Raw genomic sequence first — 17,343 nt, forward strand, 5'->3', positions numbered from 1 at the left:
GTCACATTTTACAACTCCCAAAAAATGTAATGAAACCATGACTCGATTGGAGGAGTGCACTAATCTCATTTAGCAGTCTACATATTAGACTTTGTTTACTTTCAAAACATCCCAAACACATTCCATAGTTTTCTACAAAAATATCAAAATGCACAAGTCTTTCCTGCAGAGTTCCAGCTCTCTCGTTTTACCCCCCTGCCCCCAATCCCACCCACATACATTTAAACTAACCCCAGCAAGCGAGGCAACCACTCTCTCTGCGACGTGTTATCACTCAGTAGATCGCAAGTGAAAATAACAAGACCAAATTTCAGTCCATCAGACACCAGGAAAATTTGTATTGGATTAGTTATGGACATTACCAGATGAACTCTTTTACACTATAACCGTGCCAGATCCTACATGGAAGTTACTATTGTAGAATCAATGTGACAATAAACCAACTGATCCCACACTAAATATTCTAGGGAAAGAAAACGCCACCCCAAGTGGAAAAATACCTCTTGAACATCTCTTCATCTGGAGTAATAGGGTGAAGAGTCTCAGTCTGTCTATTCAGGTTCACAAGAATGATCCCTGGAGTGAAGAGCTTGTTGTGCGAGGAACGGCTGCGGACCCTGGGTTTGTACTCGGTGAAGATTAGAAGGGGGGGGTGGGGAATCTTACTGAAACTTACAGGATACAGTGAGACCTGGATAGTGTGGACGTGGAGGGGATGTTTCCACTAGTAGGAAAAACTAGAACCAGAGGGCACAACCTTAGGCTAAGGGACAATCCCTTAAAACAGAGACGAGGAGGAGTTTCTTCAGCCAGAGAGTGGTGAATCTGTGGAACTCTTTGCCACAGAGGGCTGTGGAAGCCGGGTCATTGAGTGTCTTTAAGACAGATAGGTTGATTAATAAGGGGATCGGGGTTTATGGAGAAAAGACAGGAGAATGGAGATGAGAAAAATATCAGCCACGATTGGATGGCTGAGCAGACGCAATGGGCTAAGTGGCCTAATTCTGCTTCTATATCTTATTGTCTTATTACAGCTGGTCCAAAGCAATTCAGGCAAATCAATCCAATAATTTGAATTTTTTTGTTCATTCATGGGCTTTGGTGGCTGGCCAACGCATGTTGCCCATCCCTCACTGCCCTTTTACAATGGGAGTCAACCACATTGCTGTGACTCTGGAGGCCAGACTGGGTAAGGATGGCAGATTTCCTTCCCTTTAAAAAAAAAAGGGATATTAGTGAACCAAAGGGCTTTTCTGACAATCGTTTCATGCTCATCATGAGATTCTTAATTCCAGATATTTTTATTGAATTCTGCCTTGGCAAGATTCAAACCCGGGTCCCCAGAACATTAATAATGAGTAGCACAGTGGCTAGCATTAAGGACTCGGGTTCAATTCCAGCCTCAGGTCACTGAATGGAAATTTCCACGTTCTCCCCGTGTCTGCATGGGCTTCCTCTGAGTGCTCCGGTCTCCTCCCACAGTCCAAAGATGTGTGGGTTAGTTAATTGGCCACAGTAAATTGACCCTAGTGTTTCGGGGGGGGGGGGGGGGGGGGGGGGTGCAGGAATTAGTAGGGTAAATGTGTGAGGTTATGGGAAGAGGGCCTGGGTGGGATTGTGGTCGGCATAGACTCAATGGGTCAAATGGCCTCCTTCTGCATTGTATGATTCTAATGATTTGTCTATGATAAATTTGTGGATTAGGCTGGCAATAATACCACTAGACCATTTAATGCAGTCATTTAATATATTCCAGCCTATTTAAAAAGATTAATCTAATTATCAGTTAACACTTTGACTAAGTGATAATTAGATTATGTGGAAAACAAACTTGTTCCATACGAAAGAATAAAGTATTTTTAAAAATGATTCCAGGATAGTATAAAACACAACATAATCACTGAAAAATTCTATTTCCACAGAGAATAGGGAGAGAACGGCAGTGACTCAGCTGATAATTGGTACAATATCTTGTCTACCTGCCAAGGGGATACCCTGCAGTAGATGCTCAGAGACAGTGTGCAGTTTTTACCCCACATTTTGGTTGGCCAAAAAAAAAGGAAATTTGTCTTAAAACAGACCTCGAACAGCTGCAATCTGCTCAGTTAAAGAGTCAAGGCATGAGTTACAAAATCCAATTGATGGCATCTTCTCCCCCTGAATATACAATATATTAAATAAAACACCACCACTCCACACTGGAGGGCTGGTGTTTTATTAACCAAATAGGCAGCTCCACAAGGTCACCATTCCGTTGACATTTTTAACAGCAGCCAATTCAGAGAAATACCAAAAAGGAACTCAAGAATGTGAAAGGACTGTCGTTGCACATGTTTCACTGATCCAGCCCCCTCGCCCGATGTCCAGCCGTGGACTGAGGCTGACTCTGCAATGTCATTTAAGAGACTCAACCTCCTGCCCACAACCGCACCTGCAACTTTCAATACTTAATCCAGCCCAGCTCACATTCCCGAGTACACACACACACACACAATTCCTCACACCTACAGACAGAATGGTCCAACAATTAAAATATCCAAATCTCACTCCACCCTCCTCCCCAATCAAGGGCACACAAAGTGCACAATATTATAAACTCCTCCAGCTACGACGCTGCTGCCACTACATTCAGTTCAATGTTGCCACCCGTTTAAAACAGCATTAGATACAATTATAAACCTGTTTTTGAATGACTACAATGGGATTTCTCTCTCTTTTTTTTGCCCTTGCAGAGACTGAAGGTCACTGAACTGTATAAAATGCAGCAATCTGCACTGAAAGACCCGTCACAGAGCGACTACAAACGCCTCGGCACTCACCAGTACGGGCATGAAGATCCACTCATATCCGCACCGAACCCTCTACTGCAGGAAAGGCTCAACACCAGGATCGGAATTCACAAGACGGCAACTCTCCAGACCATTCGGGAAGGCTGCACGCGAGAAGAAAATAAAAACCAAACCAAACCCCACCAGATACCCGGGCAAAAAAAAAACTTCGCGAATCACATGAGTCGCATTAGCAAAACGAAGGGAAATTAATTAGTGACCCAGCGATCAGGCTGGAAGGAAGCCTTTGCTGCCGTCCACCTGGCTGCCACTGGGTCACTCTCCCCGCAGCTCATTCACCGAGGATGACTCCTGCTCCTCCGGACCATCAGCTATTTAGCTGCATGAAGATTTTAGTATTCTTCAGCAGTAGTTGCCATCAGCCAATGGCTGCAGAATGAAGTGTGTCAGCACTCGGGCACCAACTGTGGAGGGGTAACAGGGGGCGGTGAGCGTTAAAGGCTCCAGCACAGCTACCCCCCCCACCCCACCTCCGGTGGAGCTAATAATACTCACATAAGAACATAAGAAATAGGAGCAGGAGTAGGCCATCTAGCCCTTCGAGCCTGCCCCGCCATTCAATAAGATCATGGCTGATCTGTCGCTGCTCAGTTCCACTTTCCCGCCCTCTCCCCATAACCCTTAATCCCCTCTCCTATCAAAAACCCATCAACCCGCGTCTTAAAAATATTTAGCGAGGCAGCCTCCACCACTTCAACGGGCAGAGAATTCCAGAGATTCACCACCCTTTGAGTGAAGAAGTTCCTCCTCAACTCCGTTCTAAACCGCCCCCCTTTTATCTTGAGGCTGTGCCCCCTAGTCCTATTGTCTTTTTTGAGCGTGAAGAGTCTTTCCACCTCTATCCTATCCATCCCATTCATCATCTTATTCATCATCTCACACCAAGGTCTCGGCAAAGAGCCCACTCCAACACATCAGAGAATTCCCCACAGTGCGCAAGGAGGCCATTCGGCCCGTCAAGTTTGCTCCAGCAGAGCAGAGTCTGCACATCCTCCCCGTGTCTGCGTGGGTTTCCTCTGGGTGCTCAGGTTTCCCCCCACAGTCTGAAAGACGTGCCAGTTAGGTGCACTGGCCGTGCTAAATCCTCCCTCAGTGTACCCGAACAGGCGCCAGAGTGTGGCGACCAGAGGATTTTCACGGTAACTTCATTGCAGTGTTAATGTAAGCCTACTTGCAACACTAATAGAAAAAACAGAGCAACCCACCCAGGCTCTAACCCCATGTATTTACCCACCAACCTAAGGGACAATTTAGCATGGCCAATCCACCTAACCAACATGCCTTTGGACACTAAAGGGCAATTGGGCATAGCTAATGCACCTGACCTACACATCGTTTGGACTGTGGGAGGAAACCAGAGCACCCAGAGGGAACCCATGCAGACACAGGGAGAATGTGCAGACTCCACACAGACAGTGACCCTAGGCCAGAATCGAACCTGGGTCCCCGGCACTGTGAGGCAGCAGTGATAACCACTGTCCCACCGTGCTGTCGCTGGCTGGATAGGTGGGAGCTTTCTGTCCATTAAAAGTATTCTGAACCCACAATCTGCTTCATTACAACACTGCAAAATATTTCCCTAACTTGTATTGAAACAGTATCGCAAATATTTCAAATAAAGAGTTAAATAAACTGGAAAATCAAAACTTCTAGGGATTCATCAGAAAAAGGAGCATATTTGAGTTAGCAGCGTAACAACTTAGTTCCTAAGCTGTTACTTAGTTCCTAGGTTCACTAGGCTGATACCAGAGGTGAGGGGGTTGGACTATGAAGAGAGACTAAATAGACTGGGTCTGTGCTTGTTGGAGTTTAGAAGGATGATGGGGGATCTTATAGAGATGTATAAGATAATGAAGGGGATGGATAGGGTAGAGGTAGAGAGATTCTTCCCACTTAGAAACGAAACCAGAACTAGAGGGCACAGCCTCAAAATAAGTTGGCGGGGGGGGGGTTGCAGTTTAGAACAGAGTTGAGGAGGAACTTTTTCTCTCGGAGGGTGGTGAATCTCTGGAATTCTCTGCCCGTTGAAGTGGTGGAGGCTACCTTGCTGAATATATTTAAGACACGGGTAGATAGGTTTCTGATAGACAGGGGAATTAAGGGTTATGGGGAGAAAGCGGGAAAGTGGAACTGATCCACTTCAGATCAGCCATGATCTTATTGAATGGCAGGGCAGGCTTGAAGGGCTAGATGGCCGACTCCTGCTCCTATTTCTTATGTTCTTATAACTTACTAAGAGAATGGTCACAATCCATTCTGGTCATCCTGTGGATTCTAACTCTCTTTGAGGGCAATTCAACTCATCCCCACTCCCCTGTCTTTTCTCTGCAGTGTTGCAAATCTTTCCTCATCAGAGAATTTTCAATCACCATTTGAAAACCACAAAATTCTCACACGGTTCATTCCAGATCCTAACCATTCACTGCATGAGGAACATTTTCCTCCTGTCACCTTTGATTCCTTTACCAATTATCTTCAACTCGTGCGCCCACATTCTCAATCCTTCCACCATCGGGACCAATACCTCCCTATCTCATCTGTCCAGACCCTTCGTGATTTTTTGAACCCCACGGTCAAATCTCCTCTCAGCCTTCTCTTCTCCAAGGAAAACAGTCCCAAAATTCTCCTGTATCCGTGCACGTGAAGTTCCTCATCTGTGGAACCATTCTCATGAATCTTTTCTGCACTCTTTCGAATGCCTTCACATCCTTCTTAAAGAATGGCATCCAGAATGGGACACAATGCTCTAGTTGAGGTCACATCAGTCTTTATATCTTCTTTGCTTTTATACTCTATACCTCTATTTAGAGAGCTTGAGAATTCTGTGTTTTATTAACCGCGCTCTCGATCCGTCCTGCTACCTTTGATGATTTATGCTGCCCCTGTGCCCTGTTTCGAATTCCCCTCTTTATTTTACGTTCAAACATAGGAATTAGGAGCGAGGGTCAGCAATTCAGCCCTTTGAGCCCGCTCCGCCATTCTGTATGATCATGGTGATCTCCATCTCATCCTAACTCCACTTCCCTGTCTTTTCCCAATCGCCCTTTATCCCATTTTTGATCAAATGTTTATCTAACTATTTCTGGAATCCATTGGTTGATTCTGCATCCACTCCACTCTGGGGCAGTGAGTTCCACAGATGTTGAGTCCATTCAATCCTTGAACAGATGAGGGGACAGCACGGGTGGGGGTCTTAAAATGAATTTCTTTGATTGAACAGAACTTAAGAAAATTAACATGACAAAAGCGAAAGGAAAGTGAATTTGGAGACAGGCCTCTGTGCAAGCCTGTCCCTGTACTGAGACTTGACAGGATCTTGAAAACTGAGCTCAAAAACAAACACTTTATTCCATAATATATCTCAACCCTTATCTCTTTATTACAAATGTCCATCACATGCTGTCTCCATTTAGAAAAAACAAGCCTTGCAGTTGCTGTTATCAAAAACTTGTTTTGCCTCCATTGTGTACCCTTTAGGAATGCAGTCAATTTCTAAATAATCCAGCGTGCCTTCTGAGTTTTAAAATGTACTCAAGTTAGCAGTGTTAGTTAACCCTACAGCCTAGCATTTAAATGTAATTGCATTGACAGAAATATCTTAAAATGAAGTCTTTGCATAGATGAATTAAACAGGGTAAAAAATACATAGGATCCCTCAACAGATTCACAGGTCTTTGTGAGAAGTAGCTTCTCCTTATCTCTGTCTTGAACATCCTCCCTCTTACTCTACAACAATGACATCTTGTTCTAGGCTGTTCTAGAAGGGGGAACATTTGGTTAACGTTTACTTTATCAATCCTGTTGAGTATTTTATATACCTCAATCAAATCCGTCCCTCATTCTTCTGTACTCCAGTGAATACAAGCCCTCTCTTCAATCTCTCTACCAAAATGGATGTTAGAGATGGAAAGGTGGTAGGACTAAAGGGTCTTGATGACATTACTGTTACTAGAGAGGTGGTGCTCGACAGACTGGAGGGGCTGATTGTGGACAAGTCCCCAGGACCGGATGGAATGCATCCGAGGGTTCTGAAAGAAATGGCGGAGGTGATAGTGGATGCCTTGGTGGTTATTTTCCAGACATCGCTAGATTCCGGGGAAGTGCCGGAAGATTGGAAAACAGCTAATGTTACACTGTTGTTTAAGAAGGGTGCCAGGCAAAAGGCGGGGAATTATAGGCCTGTTAGTTTAACGTCTGTTGTAGGTAAAATGTTAGAATCCGTCATCAAGGAGGAAATAGCGAGGCATCTTGAGGGGAACTGCTTGATAGAGCAGACGCAGCACAGTTTCCTTAAAGGGAAGTCGTGTCTGACAAATTTACTGGAGTTCTATGAGGATGTGTCTAGAGCTGTGGATAGAGGAGAGCCGGTGGATGTGGTCTTTCTGGATTTTCAGAAGGCGTTTGACAAGGTACCTCACAAGAGGTTATTACAGAAGGTCAGGGGGCATGGAGTTGGGGGTAGGGTGTTAGCGTGGATAGAGGACTGGTTGTCAAATAGGAGGCAGAGAGTGGGGGTCAATGGGTGCTATTCGGATTGGTGGATGGTGACTAGTGGAGTGCCCCAGGGGTCGGTGCTGGGGCCTCAGCTATTTACCATTTATATAGATGATCTGGAGGAGGGAACTGAGTGTAGGGTGTCAAAATTTGCTGATGACACCAAAATTGGTGGAAAGGCAAATTGTGTGGAGGGTGGGGAGAGTCTACAGAAGGATCTAGATAGGCTGGGCGAATGGGCCAGGAAATGGCAAATGGAATTTAATGTTGGCAAGTGCGAGGTGGTCCACTTTGGTAGGAATAATGGTAGGAAGGATTATTACTTACGTGGAGAAAAACTGCAGCAGGCGACGGTGCAGAGGGACCTCGGGGTCCTTGTGCATGAGTCGCAAAAACCCAGCTTGCAGGTGCAGCAGGTGGTCAGGAAGGCGAATGGGATGCTGGCCTTCATCGTGAGGGGGATTGAATATAAAAGTAGGGAGGTCTTGCTGCGGCTGTATAGGGCATTGGTGAGGCCGCAGCTGGAGTACTGTGTGCAGTTTTGGGCGCCATACTTACGCAAGAATATTTTAGCCTTGGAGGGAGTGCAGAGGAGGTTTACTAGGCTGATGCCGGAGTTGAGGGGGTTGAGCTATGAGGAGAGGCTGAATAAATTAGGCTTGTACTCGTTAGAGTTTAGAAGAATGAGGGGAGATCTCATTGAGACGTATAAGATGATGAATGGGATGGATAGGATAGAGATGGAGAGACTCTTCCCACTCAGAAAGGATAGTAGGACTAGGGGGCATAGCCTCAAGATAAAGGGGGGGCGGTTTAGAACAGAGTTGAGGAGGAACTTCTTCACTCAAAGGGTGGTGAATCTCTGGAATTCTCTGCCCGTTGAAGTGGTGGAGGCTGCCTCGCTAAATATTTTTAAGACGCGGGTTGATGGGTTTTTGATGAGAGAGGGGATTAAGGGTTATGGGGAGAGGGCGGGAATGTGGAACTGAGCCACGACAGATCAGCCATGATCTTATTGAATGGCGGGGCAGGCTCGAAGGGCTAGTTGGCCTACTCCTGCTCCTATTTCTTATGTTCTTATGATGATTAATTTCATAGAATTATACAATCCCTACAGTGCAGAAGAGGCCATTCAGCCCATCAGGTTTGCACTGACTCTCTGACAGTGTAACTTATCCAGGCGCTCCCTCCTGCCCTATCCCTGTAACCCCACACATTTACCATGTCTAATCCACCTAACCTGCACACCTTTGGATTTCCCTATGTTAAATTACATCTGGCACATGTCCAGCCTGCTCCTGTCCTCCTCAACCCTTCCTCACATTCCACAATTGTGTCATCTGCAAATTTTGAAATTGTGCCTCGCCCTGCACACTCAAGTCCATGACATTGACATAAATTAAGCATTCCTTATACCAATCCCTAGGGAACCTTCCTTCCCTTCACTACAGCTCTCTGTTCCCTGTCTCTCAGCCATATCCAAGCTGCCCACTGTCCCTTTCACAGGCTTTAACCTTCTTATTACGCGGCACTTCATCAAACATCCTGAAGATAAAAATATCCCAAGGCATCTTTCAAGGTGATGTCAAACAAAAGGTGCAATTTCCATTATCACTCACTCATGTGTAAATCACACGAGGACTGGGCTCTCTTATGGGGCAGGGGTAACCTGTTCAAGAGGGACGGGTTACACCTGAACTGGAGGGGGACTAATATCCTGGTGGGAAGATTTGCTAGAGCCACTGGGGAGGGTTTAAACTGGGGGTGGATGTGCAAAGCAGTAGCGAGACAGGAGAGAAGGTTGAGGACGGCACATTAAATTGTAAAGGCAGTGTCAGTAATTCTACTACTAGACAGGTCAGGCAAGAGCACAGCAGAGAGCAAGGGAAACCTAGATTGAACTGCATTTACTTCAATGCAAGAGGCCTGAGGGGCAAGGCAGATGAACTCAGGGCATGGATGGGTAAGCGGGACTGGGATATTATAGCTATTATTGAAACATGGCTAAGGGAAGGACAGGACTGGCAGCTCAATGTTCCAGCGTACAGATGCTATAGGAAAGATAGAACAGGAGGTAAGAGAGGAGGGGGAGTTGCACTTTCGATTAGGGAAAACATCACTGCTGTACTGAGAGGGGATATATCCGAGGGTTCAGCCACTGAGTCTATATGGGTAGAACTGGGAAATAAGAAGGGGGAAATCACTTTGATAGGGTTGTACTATAGGCCCCCAAATAGTCAGCGGGAAATTGAGGAGCAAATATATAAGGAGATTACAGATACCTCCAAGAAAAATAGGGGATAATAGTCAGAGATTTTAACTTTCCCAACATTGACTGGGACAGCCATAGTATTAAAGGGTTGGGATGGAGAGAAATTTGTTGAGTGTATTCAGGAGGAATTTCTCATTCAGTATGTGGATGACCCAACTAGAGAGGAGGCAAAACTTGACCTCCTCTTGGGAAATAAGGAAGGGCAGGCGACAGAAGTGTTAGTGAGGGATCACTTTGGCACCAGTGACCATAATTCTATTGGTTTTAAGATAGTTATGGAGAATGATAGGTCTGGCCCAAAAGTTAAAATTCTAAATTGGAGCAAGGCCAACTTTGATGGTATCAGGCAGGAACTTTCAAAAGTTGACTGGGGGAGTCCATGGGAATGCAAAGGGATGTCAGATAAGTGGCATGCTTTCAAAAGTGTGTTAATCAGGGTTCAGGGTGAACACATTCCTCTTAGAGTGAAGGGCAAGGCTGGCAGAAGTAGGGAACCCTGGATGACTCGGGATATTGAGGCCCTGGTCAAGATGAAGAAGGAGGCACATGACATGCATAGGCAGCTGGGATCAAGTGAATCTCTTGAAGAGTATAGGGGATACAGGAGTAGAGTTAAGAGACAAATCAGGAGGGCAAAAAGGGGACACGAGATTGTTTTGTCAGATAAGGCAAAGGAGAATCCAAAGAGCTTCTACAAATACATAAAGGGCAAAAGAGTAACAAAGGAGAGAGTAGGGTCCCTTAAGGATCAACAAGATCATCTATGTGTGGATCCACAAGAAATGGGTGAGATCCTAAATGAGTATTTCTCATTGATATTTACTGTTGAGAAAGGCATGGATGTTAGGGAACTTGGGGAAATAAATAGTGATTTCTTGAGATATATACATATAACAGAGAAGGAATTGCTGGAAGTCTTAAAACGCATCAAGATAAATAAATCCCCGGGACCCGGTGAAGTGTATTCCAGGACATTGTGGGAGGCTAGGGAGGAAATTGCAGGTCCCCTAGCAGAGATACTTAAATCGTCGATAGTCACAGGTGAGGTGCCTGAAAACTGAAAAGTGGCAAATGTTGTGCCTTTGTTTAAAAAGGGCTGCAGGGAAAAGCCTGGGAACTACAGGCCAGTGAGCCTCACATCTGTGGTGGGTAAATTGTTAGAAGGTATTCCGAGAGGCAGGATCTACGGGCATTTAGAGAGGCAAAGGCTAATTTGATTGAGTTTTTTGAAGGGGTAACCAAGAAGGTAGATGAGGGCAGAGCAGTTGATGTTGTCTACATGGACTTTGGCAAGGCCTTTGACAAGGTACCGCATGGTAGGTTGTTCCATACGGTTAAATCTCACGGGATCCAGGGCGAGGAAGCTAATTGGATACAAAATTGGTTTGATGACAAAGGCAAAGGGTGGTTGTAGAGGGTTGTTTTTCAAACTGGAGGCCTGTGACCAGTGGTGTGCCTCAGGGATTGGTGCTGGTTATTTGTCATTTATATTAATGATAAGGATGAGAGTTTGGTAGGCACGGTTAGTAAGCTTGCAGATGACACCAAGATTGGTGGCTTAGTGGACAGTGTAGAAGGTTATTTAGGATTGCCATGGGATCTTGATCAATTGAGCCAGTGGGCTGACGAATGGCAGATGGAGTTTAATGTAGATAATTGCGAGGTGATGTACTTTGGTAGATTGAGCCAGGGCAGGACTTACTCGGTTAATAGTAGGGCATTGGGGAAAGTTATAGAATGAAGAGATCTAGGGGAGTAGGTGTTCATAGTGCCTTGAAAGAGGAGTCATAGGTGGATAGGGTGGTGAAGAAGGTATTTGGCATGCTTACTTTCATTGGTGAGAACACTGAATTGGGACACCTTGTTGAAGTGTACAAGACATTGGTAAGGTCACACTTGGAATACTGTGTACCGTTCTGGTTACCCTATTGTAGAAAGGATATTATTAAATTAGAAAGAGGGCAGAAAGGATTTACTAGTATGTTACCAGGACTTGATGGTTTGAGTTATAAGGAGAGGCTGGATAGACTTGGACTTTTTCCCTGGGGTGCAGGAGGCTTAGGATGAAATAGAGGGCTACAAAATAATGAAAGGCATAGGTAGGTAGATAGTCAACATATTTTCCCAAATGTAGGAGAGTCTAAAATGAGAAAGCATAGGTTTAAGGTGAGAGGGGAGAGATACAAAAGGGTCCAGAGGGGCAATTTTTTCATATTTAGGGTGGTGAGTGTCTGGAACAAGCTGCAAGAGGTAGTAGTAGAGGTAAAATGTTGTCTTTTGGTGACTAGTGGAGTGCCCCAGGGGTCGGTGCTGGGGCCTCAGCTATTTACCATTTATATAGATGATCTGGAGGAGGGAACCGAGTGTATGGTGTCGAAATTTGCTGATGACACCAAGATTGGAGGAAAGGCAAATTGTGCGGAGGGTGTGGAGAGTCTACAGAAGGATCTAGATAGGCTGGGCGAATGGGCCAGGAAATGGCAAATGGAATTTAATGTTGGCAAGTGCGAGGTGGTCCACTTTGGTAGGAAGAATGGTAGGAAGGACTATTACTTACGTGGCAAAAAACTGCAGCAGGCGACGGTGCAGAGGGACCTCGGGGTCCTTGTGCATGAGTCGCAAAAACCCAGCTTGCAGGTGCAGCAGGTGGTCAGGAAGGCGAATGGGATGCTGGCCCTCAGTGAGGGGGATGGAATATAAAAGTAGGGAGGTCTTGCTGCGGCTGTATAGGGCATTGGTGAGGCCGCAGCTGGAGTACTGTTTGCAGTTTTGGGCGCCGTACTTACACAAGGATATTTTGGCCTTGGAGGGAGTGCAGAGGAGGTTTACTAGGCTGATGCCGGAGTTGAGGGGGTTGAGCTATGAGGAGAGGCTGAATAAACTAGGCTTGTACTCGTTAGAGTTTAGAAGAATGAGGGGAGATCTCATTGAGACATATAAGATGTTGAACGGGATGGATAGGATAGAGGTGGAGAGACTCTTCCCACTCAGAAAGGATAATAGGACTAGGGGGCACAGCCTCAAGATAAAGGGGGGGCGGTTTAGAACGGAGTTGAGGAGGAACTTCTTCACTCAAAGGGTGGTGAATCTCTGGAATTCTCTGCCCGTTGAAGTGGTGGAGGCTACCTCGCTAAATATTTTTAAGACGCGGGTTGATGGGTTTTTGATAAGCAAGGGGATTAAGGGTTATGGGGAGAGGGCGGGAATGTGGAACTGAGCCATGACAGATCAGCCATGATCTTATTGAATGGCGGGGCAGGCTCGAAGGGCTAGTTGGCCTACTCCTGCTCCTATTTCTTATGTTCTTATGTTCTTTTAAAAAGCATTTAGACAGTTACATGGGTAAGATGAGTATAAAGGGATATGGGCCAAATGAAGGCAATTGGGATTAGCTTAGTGGTAAAAACTGGACAAGTTGGGCTGAAGGGCTTGTTTCCGTGCTGTAAACCTCTATGACTCTATGGAGAATCATGGTGGGGGGGGAAGGAGTCACAACGTGGTTGGCGCCAATGAGAACCCCTCTTGCAGTTCTTCCGCTCCCTGACGTTATCTGATTCACGTGGTTCTCCTGGCTCCAGCAATTCTCTGATCCTTGGGCATGGCAGGAATCTGGTGTGAATCATTGCTGAAATGGAGACCAGTTGTAATGTCCACACCTGATGGCCTGGAGGCCAGTGAAGCCCTCAAGTGGTCAGGGAAATGCCTGGGTAGTGCCCTGTCACTGCCCTTGGTACTGCCAATGGATACTGCCAAATTGACACTGCCAATATACCTGATTGGCTGTGCTATAGTGAGGGGAAGACTGAATGGGGGGGGCGGTGAATGGAGAGGGTGGGGAACCTGAAAGGAGGGGATCCGGGGAGGGGGTGCTGAAGTGTTGGAGCCTGATGTGGAGGGGTCTTTGGCAATCCCATCACAGTTGTTACTCACTTGGGGTAGGGGGCTTCTGGTACCAGCGAGCGGGGGGCATGTTGCCAGGGGGTGGGGGTGGGAGTGCGGGGGTCTTGGCCAGCGAGTAGGAGATGCTGTGGAATGGTGCCCCAATCTCCAAGGAGCTGGTCTTTAGGGTTCCCCACTCTAAACAAATTTTGAAGTATGGGTGCCCCAAAGCAGCCAACAGGAACCTCACTGCGTTTCCCACTGGGAACAACACTTAAGGCATTTTTTCAGGGTGGGGGGGGGGGGATTGTGACCAAATTCTGACACCAAGGCACATAAAGAGATCTCGGAAACATAAACGTTAAAGACGGTGAACTAAGAAAATGTGCTTCACAGAGTGATCCAAGTACATTACCCGGATCTGTTACATACGAGAGAGTTGAGTTATGGACAATGCGTTTCTGTCAGCACACAGGGGTCTGTGCTCAATAGGTAATGGCAATGAAAAGACAATGAATAACAAATATCATGTCAGGACAGCTTCAGATCAAATGGCACATTGATAATACTAAGCTGCCATCACCACAACTACCTGCGCAGGCAACAATGTGGCGCCATTAACCTGGTAAAACATTCCAGGGCACTCGCTGGGGTGTTTTCAGACAAAACCCGACACTGAGCCACAATACAGCTTTAACATTTATTTATTTATTGTCTCAAGTAGGTTTACATTAACACTGCAATGAAGTTACTGTGAAAATCCCCTAGTCGCCACACTCCGGTGCCTGCTGGGGTGCACTGAGGGCAAACTTAGCACGGCCAATGCACCCTAACCAGCACGTCTTTCAGACTGTGGGAGAAAACCGGAGCACCCGGAGGAAACCCACGCAGACATGGGGAGAATGTGCAGACTCCACACAGACAGTGACCCAAGCTGGGAATCGAACCCGGGTCCCTGCCACTGTGAGGCAGCAGTGCTAACCACTGTGCCACCATGCACGAGCTTAGTCAGCAAGATCAGCTTCAAGGAGCCAACATTTCCAGACATCACATGAATGATGGAAAGTCTATCGTCCAACTGTATTTCACACAATCATGGAAAAGAGGAGAAACAGGCTGGCCATTCAGCCCTTCGAGCTTGCTCCACCATTCAACCTGACCATGGCTGATCCTCAATGTCACACGCTCACACTCTCCACTTATCCCTTGACACCTTCAGAGTCCAGAAATCTAACTATTTCCTTCTTAAATACATTCAGTGGCTTGTGCTCCACAGCCTTGTGTGGTAGAGAATTCCACAGGTTCACCACCCTCTGAGTGAAGAAATCGCTCCTTATCTCCGCCCTGGATGGCCTCCCTGGATCCTGAGACTGTGACTCTGGTCCGAGAATCTCTTTGCCTAAAATGCTGGCAGCACCACTTGGGCAGGTTTCAAGTTTTTGGTGATTAGAGGTGTGGAAGTGGACAAGGTGGACAGCTCATCTGTATCACACAGCCCCTGCTGGGGGGAGGAAGGAACAGGGATGTTGTGGTGGTGGGGTTGAGGGGGGGGGTTGCAGGTTGTTGTGGGGGGCAGAGGGGAGTAGGATGGTGGTTGGGGACAGGTTTAGAGGTGCATTCCCAACCCAGCAGGGACATTTTTATTGGGCTTTCTGAAATATTCCTCTATCTCAGGACCTCACTACGAAAAGTAACAAATACAAGATCTGGACAATATCCAGGCTTGGCCTGACAAGGAGCAAGTAACATTCACGCCACACAAATGCCAGGCAATGACCATCACCAATAAGAGACACTCTAACCACCGCCCCATGACATTCAATGGTGTAACCATCACTGAATCCCCCACTGTCAACATCCTTGGAGTTACCATTGACTAGAAACTCAACTGGGCTCACCACATAAACACAAGAGCAGATCAGAGGCTAGGAACACTGTGGTAAGTAACTCATCCCCAAATCTTATCCACCATCTGCAAGGCACAAGTCAGGAGTGTGATGGAATACTCCCCGCTTGCCTGCAGCTCCAACAACACTCAAGAAGATCAACACCATCTAGGACAAAACAGCCCGCTAGATTGGCTCCACATCTACAAACATTCACTCCCTCCACCACCGATGCTCAGTAGCAGCAGTGTGTACTATCTACAAGATGCACTGCAGCAATTCACCAAAGATCCTTAGGCAGCACCTTCCAAACCCATAACCACTTCCATCTAGAAGGACAAGGACAGCAGGTACATGGGAACATCATCACCTGCAAGTTCCCCTCCAAGCCACTCACCATCCTGACTTGGAAATATATCGCCGTTCCTTCACAATCGCTGGGTCAAAATCCTGGAATTCCCTCCCTAACGGCACTGTGGATCATCCCACAGCACACGGACTGCAGTGATTCAAGAAGGCAGCTCACCACCACCTTCTCACGGAGCAACTAGGGATGGGCAATAAATGCTGGCCAGCCAGCGATGCCCATGACCCATAAAGTTAATTTTAAAAAAGTGAGAGCCCACCCTTTCCCGGTGCTCTTTAATCCCAATGGTCTGAGTACACACGACAATCAGAACTATAGAAGTATCATGGGATATATATTTATATATTAAACATGGGCCTGCTGCTTCACAGTAAGAAGCCTCACAACACCAGGTTAAAGTCTAACAGGTTTATTTGGTAGCACGAGCTTTTGGAGCGCTGCCCCTTCATCAGGTAAGAGGGAGTTCTAGACATCAACACCACCTACTGCTTCAAACGGGCAAGTGCTCTGGTCGTCCATCTGTAGGCCCCTGCCAGAATATTAGAGGGTCAATATTTGGAGTTTAATGGTGGCGTGAAGGTGGCACATGGCGACAGGTCCCAGGGTAGTGGGCTGAGCAACTGTTCCCTGCTTCTCCAGCCATTCACACCCCACCACCGCTGGCAGCGAGAATGGAGAATCTGGTGCTGTGGCCAAAGCTCCATTCACAGCGGCGAGACTGGAAAGTCCCAGCCGCGGGCGAGACTGGAGAATTCCAGCCATGGGCGAGACTGGAGAATCCCAGCCAAGGGTGAGATTGGAGAATCCTAGCTGCGGGCGAGACTGGAGAATCCTAGCTGCGGGCGAGACTGGAGAATCCCAGCCGTGGGCGAGACTGGAGAATCCCAGCCGTGGGCGAGACTGGAGAATCCAGCCACTGACCCTGAACACCGTCCTATTTCGTTCATCTTGTGGCGAGACAGAGCTCAAAGGTAGGAAATAATAACCTCCCTTCCAAACGGTTCACAGTCAGAACCAAAGCAATATTTACACATTGCAGTCACGCAACAATTTGATAACTGCTTTTTGTAGCTGGTAGGTTATAACATAATTGTTAGCACTTTCAATAAGCGATCTTGCAGAGTGTTGGACTATGAAAGGAATCTAGGGTGTTGTAGGCGTAATTCAATAAAGAAAACAAATTTAAAAAATAGATTTTTCTTTTATCATCATTCTGATTTCATCCTTCTAAGTGCACGCTGTAAGATATATTAAAATCACAAGTACAAAAAATGCAATTAACTTCTAAATATAGCCAAAGTTTAATGTCTTCTTTCAAAAGCCTGAACCTTTTAGATAAACTATTAAAAAAAAACACAATCGCAGCAACAATGGAAACACTGCGAATGGATCTGAAATCCTGGCAGTGAAATTAAAACAACCTGCACATTCTTTATAGGTTTTGGTACACAGTAAATTATTTGTCGCAATTAGGGATAACACAAAACATTAGCACTTCTCAACTTACAATAAGCTCAAAAGCAAATGCTGAGATCAAAATCCCTGCCGAGTGATGTGGTCGGACTTTGAGAGGCAGTGAAGTCTCCAAATCCTCAA

At 46.4% G+C, this 17,343-nt stretch overlaps 1 protein-coding gene across 3 annotated transcripts in view; it reads right to left on the bottom strand.

Annotated features, from left to right (window-relative positions):
- The window catches only part of LOC145344575 (anoctamin-4), a 162,553-nt gene that overhangs the window by 129,331 nt on the left and 15,879 nt on the right, over window positions 1–17,343 (bottom strand). Inside the window, exon 1 of one of the 3 annotated variants that reach the window (XM_080191776.1) lies at window positions 2,820–2,879. The exons of the other annotated variants lie outside the window; for them this stretch is intronic. The gene's annotated coding sequence lies outside the window, so the exon portion shown is untranslated. Of the gene's footprint in view, window positions 1–2,819; window positions 2,880–17,343 lie in introns of those variants that run through there. 3 annotated transcript variants of the gene reach the window in all.

The sequence above is a fragment of the Carcharhinus amblyrhynchos genome, chromosome 6 (genome assembly GCF_965287045.1).
Source record: "Carcharhinus amblyrhynchos chromosome 6, sCarAmb.v2.hapA, whole genome shotgun sequence".
NCBI lineage: Eukaryota > Metazoa > Chordata > Chondrichthyes > Carcharhiniformes > Carcharhinidae > Carcharhinus > Carcharhinus amblyrhynchos.